Below are 6145 nucleotides of genomic sequence, written 5' to 3'. Positions count from 1 at the left end.
GGATTGCCGATGTGGTTGACTCGGAAGGGGACTGGATCTGGTCAAAGTTTGATACTTTCTTTAGCCTTGAGACTCTCCTTAGAATGCGGGGAGTGAAGGTGAGTAATCAAGAGGAAGACTTGGATAGGCACTGTTGGGCGCTGACTAACAATGGAGTTTATTCTTGCAAATCGGCCTTTGAAGCTTTCTCTCTCTTTAGATCTGATCCTCCCTCGGATGTGTGGAAGTCGATTTGGACCCTTAAAGTTCCTTTCCGTATTAGGAGTTTCCTATGGCTGGGTGTTAAGGACAGGCTTCTTACTAATTCGGATAGGCACAGAAGGCACTTGACTGATTCTGGAGCTTGCAGTAGATGCAGAGGTCATGTTGAGACTTTGTGCCATGCTCTTAGAGATTGCTCTAATAGTAAAGAGGTTTGGAGGAAAATTCTCCTACACCATATTTTCTCTTCCTTCATGGCACATTCTGAGGTCGACTGGTTCTCTGATGGTGTTAGAGGAAAGTTGCTTCCATACATGGAGCATGGTGACATTTTCTTTGCTATTATCTGTCACCAAGTTTGGAAATGGAGAAACGAGGAGATTTTTGGAGATAAAACTGTTTTTATGACAAACTTAGCTGATTTCTTCTCGAAAAAACTTTTCTCTATTATCGATAGTTTCAAAGGAGAGTCCCTTGCCAGAGCCTCTCAGTGTTGTGATGTCCATCTCGTGGGATGGAGCAGGCCAAGAGAGGGGGTTGTGAAGCTGAATACTGATGGTTCCTGCCTCAGTAACGGTAAGATTGCGGCTGGAGTTGTGCTTAGAGATGTAGGGGGCGTCTGGCTTTCTGGGTTCTCCCAGAATTTAGGGTTGGGTTCTTCCTTTTCTGCGGAGCTCTGGGCTATTCTTACTGGAATCAATCTTGCTAAAAGGCTGGGTGTTAAGAGGCTCTCTGTGGAGTCTGATAATTTGGAAGCAATCAAAATGATTTCTGAGAATCATTCTATGGGTCTTAACAGTCGCAACCTCATCAAAGCTATTATAAGGCTTTGCTCCTCCTTTGAGTTCGTAGAGTTCAGACACATTTTTAGAGAGCAGAATCGTGTTGCTGATCGCTTGGCGGCGGCGGGCCATGAAGGGACGTTAGGCGTTACTACCCTTCCTGTTTCCCCTAGTTTCATCTCTCATCTTCTCTTAGAAGATAGGATTGGGGTTAGCTTCCCTAGGCTAATTCCTGGGTAGTTTGTTGTTATTCGTTTTTCTTTTCCTTTTCTACCAAAAAAAAATATAGTTATTTATTAATGAAATTAATATAGTTTATATATAATATAATTAGTTTTGATTTATTATATATCAATCTTACCGAAAAAAAAAAGTTAATTTTATATAGTACTTAGATTACAAAATAATCCTAGTTACATTAAGTTACTACTAATATATAAAAATAATATACAAAACCAAAATTTATTATATATATTAATTTTACAAAAAAAACTATATTCATTTCATAAATAAATAACTATATTGATTTCATAAAAACAAACAAACTATATTAGTTTACTAATTAGCATATATCTTAATATAATAATATATTCTATAATTACATATTAATCTTTTTTTTTAATAGAAAGAAGTTTGCATTAATGGAGAGCTAAAGCTCTTATTCTACACATTACAACAACGAAACCCTGTCGATACCCTAAACTAAACTGTAGGAGAACTAGGAACAGGGCGAGAACCCATAGGGAGAAACCCTAATGTTTACATACTGTAGATCAAACCTTAGAAACTTTTGGAATAAAGAAATACAAAAGAGATGTCAATGTGTATAATCCTCCACTCAAATTTAAATTCCCCATCCAACTTGACCTTAAATGAACCTTTAATGTTTTTGTGAATTTTTTTTATCACCCATCTTATTTTGAAATATGTTTGATTGTATCGAACAATTTAATTAAATAATGGATTGTACGTGCAAAACACGTTACGTGTTTTGCACGTTTTGCAATGAGCGCAGTTAAAAAAATAGGATTCAAAAATCATAATTACATATTAATCCAAAAAAATAAACATACATTAAAAAATTAAAATTTAAGAACATACCTTAGTAATTAGGAAATTTTTCTCCTAAATGGAGAAGGATGATCCATCTCCTCTTCACGGGTCAAAATACCCGTAAAGAGGGGAGGAGCTTCTCTCTGAAAATGGAAGGAATCTAATTCCTTCCCTTTTCAATATAAAGCCTAGGGGTGGGCAAAAAAACCGGTCAAATCGATAACCGAACCGAAAACCGATAATCCAAACCGGAAAAAGCGGTTAACCGAACCGGTGGTTTTCTTAATGGTTAACAAAATATATAGGTACCGGTTTCGGTTTCGGTTTAGGGTTAGAGTGTTTAAAAACCGTGGTTAATGGTTAACCGAACAATTTAATAAATATACATTTTAAAAAAAATATATAGGCCATTTGACGACAAAGACAAGACAAATATAAATATAAATACATAGATTATACTGCTTAATATAAATACATAGATTATAATATAGATTAATATAAATATATAACATAGATTATACTGCTTTATGTTGTAATAAGTACTTTGCCGAAATATTATTTACATTTCTTTATATTTTAAATGTAAACTTGATGGATTGTTTTTTAGTTCGGTATTTATGTTTGAATTCTAAACTTTTATATGAATTCGTTTCGTTTGAATTTTTGAAATTATGTGTATTTTAATATTGTTTAAAAATTTAGGTTTGGGTAAAAATTTAACCGTTGATTTTTGGTTAACTAGTGAGAATTGGTTAAAAACCGTTAACCGAAAAACCTAACCGAAATTAATGGTTAACCGATTGATGGTTAACCGATTGATATGGACCGGTTTCGGTTTGGATGGTTAAAAAACCGTTAATAACGGTTCGGTTAATTTTTTTACCTAATGGACCGGTTAATCGAACCGTGCCCACCCCTAATAAAGCCATTACGGTGCAAAGCTTGTCTTTGCGCAGAATTTGCTACCATTACGACGCACCAGACACCATAATAGTTTCTCTGCGCATTTTGCAGAGTTTGCTATCATTATGGCGCCAAGTGCGCCGTTATATATGGTGACAAAAACTAGGTTGAAAAACAGTTCCTTCTAAGAAATTATTTCTCAATCTGATCCGGTTTTATAAATATTTTGCAAAACCACCCCATTTAGAGGATTAACCTCAATTTTATTACAACTTACAACATGTGATAAGAAATATGTTTGTTGGCGTCTAGGAACTTGGTTTTTTTGAAGATGGAAATATTCTATAATTACATATTAATCTTTTTTTTAAATAGAAAGAAGTTTGCATTAATGGAGAGCTAAAGCTCTTTTTTTACACATTACAACAACGAAAACCTGTCGAAACCCTAAACTAAACTGTAGGAGAACTAGGAACAGGGTGAGAAACCATAGGGAGAAACCCTGTACTAAACTGTAGGAGAACTAGGAACAAGGCGAGAAACCATAGGGAGAAACCCTAATGTTTACATACTGCAGATCAAACCTTAGAAACTTTTGGAATAAAGAAATACAAAAGAGATGTCAATGTGTATATTCCTCCACTCAATCTTAAATTCCCCATCCAACTTGACCTTAAATGAACCTTTAATGTTTTTGTGAATTTTTTATCACCCATCTTATTTTGAAATATGTTTGATTGTATCGGACAATTTAATTAAATAATGGGTTGTACGTGCAAAACACGTTAAAAAAACGTGTTTTGCACGTTTTGCAATGAACGCAGTTAAAAAAAATAGGATTCGAAAATCATAAGTACATATTAATCTAAACAAAATAAACATACATTAAAAAATCAAAATTTAAGAACATACCTTAGTAATTAGAAATTTTTTCTCTTAAATGGAGAAGGACGATCCATCTCCTCTTCACGGGTCAAAATACCCGTAAAGAGGGGAGGAGCTTCTCTCTGAAAATGGAAGGAATCTAATTCCTTCCCTTTTCAATATAAAGCCATTACGGGGCAAAGCTTGTCTTTACGCAGAATTTGCTACCATTATGACGCACCAGACACCATAATAGTTTCTCTGCGCATTTCGCAGAGTTTGCTATCATTACGGCGCCAGGTGCGCCGTTATGGTGACAAAAACTAACCAAGGTTGAAAAACAGTTCCTTCTGAAAAATTATTTCTCAATCCGATACGGTTTTATAAATATTTTTGCAAAACCACCCCATTTAGAGGATTAACCTCAATTTTATTAGAACTTACAACATGCGATAAGAAATATGTTTGTTGGCGTCTAGGAACTTGGTTTTTTTTGAAGATGGAAATATTATATTAGCAGAAAACATGTGATGTGATGTTTGTTTGCTTTTGTTGCATTCTTTCATAAAAAAAATAAAAAAATAAAAAATAAATAAAAACTTTTGTTGCATTCTTTTAAATTGAATATCTCCAAAACAAGCTTCTGCCGCCACCTCAAGTAACTCTTGCCAGCTTAGGATTTTCTTTCCTAATTGATACTTTCGGCTTTTTCCTCCAATTTCCTTAAAACTCTCACTAGAAAAACCCAAAAAATAATAATAATAATAATAATAACCAGCTCATTTTATCATCGATTAAAATATTTAAGATAATTACAATTTTTTTAATGTATATAATTACATACTTAAAATAATGATATATTACAATTTAGTACCCTATGCTCATATTAAAAGAGCTGAAACAAAAATTAACACAGCTTGATGGACCAAAAATTATCAATGCGTATTTTGAAACATAAAAAACTATGAAATCAAAGGGCGGCAGCAATAATAGTTGTCTCATTTTTTTTCAATCATAGCCTTTTAATAATAATAGTATAATAAAATCTCTGTATAGAAATATTTTATATAGGAATAATCTCTATTTTGTTATAAAAAAATTCGGTTCTAATTTGGTAATATTACCAAACTCTATTTAGTAATAACCTTCTAATTGTTATACAGATAACCTGGCCCCAAATGTATTCCTATATAGAGGTTTTACCGTATCACAATTTCTCTCTGAACAATTAATAGTGATAAGTTACAAATTTAGCCATATACTATTAGTTACTAGGAGAGAAAACAGATTTAGCCTCTACATATAAAACAATACAATTTTAAACCTAATATTTATACAACATTACAATTTCAAACCTTATTAAAAAAAAAGATAGTCTCATAAATGGAAAATGAGTTTTTTCAACTAACAGAAGATATGCAATTACAAGCCGTATTGGGTGGTTAGAACCATATAGGTTGGAGGTAGTAAGAGCATAAAATTTCACATGAAAAAACTTATATTTAATTAACGAGTTTCGAAATTATATTATTTTATACGTAGAGACTAAATATGTTCGTCATCAAACAAATTGCTCCAAAATTTAATTATTTTTAGTCGAGTGAAGAAATATTAAATATTATATATATATATAGAGTTAGATTTGATATTGAAAGTAAATAATATTGTTATCCTTATCTGAAGTCAACAGAAAGTGATGATAATAATCCAAAGGTCTGAGTTTTGGCATAAGGGTTTTAATGTCTGTCAAATCGAAGACGAAACTGAAACTGAAACATGTGATCCTCCCTTAAATAAAGATAAAGTAGGAAAAAAGGAGTTTTTTAATTTCTGATTACTGTTTTTTTCCAGATTCAATACTCAAAGGTGGATAAAAGTTTATATGTGATTCACATGCTCTTTATGTTCAATTTCATAATGAAAGGATAAGACCTTCCTTTGCAGACTCTGATTTGTTATACCAAAAACCAATTTTCTCATACCCGGATTCACCGTCACGGCTCCCGTATTTTAGAAGTCCTAGACAGTTTTTATACTCTATTTCTTTATAAATTTAAATTTAATATATATGAAATTTAATTAATTCGGATAAAAAGAACCAATTGAAAATTAAACTTTTTGACAATTTGCCGAGAACGAAATAATTAATTGCTATATTATTATTAGATTATGTATAAATTTATCTATATGATTATTGGGTGCAAATTGATTTAACCATTTTGTACAAAGCAACCCAATTTTAAGCTTAATTAATAAAAGATGAGTTTTGTTTTATGTAGGGCCGGCCCTGGGCATAGGCCCGGGGTGCGGCCGCCCAGGGCCCAAGGCTAAAAGGGGCCCAA

The sequence above is a fragment of the Euphorbia lathyris genome, chromosome 8 (genome assembly GCF_963576675.1).
Source record: "Euphorbia lathyris chromosome 8, ddEupLath1.1, whole genome shotgun sequence".
NCBI lineage: Eukaryota > Viridiplantae > Streptophyta > Magnoliopsida > Malpighiales > Euphorbiaceae > Euphorbia > Euphorbia lathyris.
The sequence above is the reverse complement of the archived record's forward strand: the minus strand, read 5'-3'. Positions refer to the sequence as shown.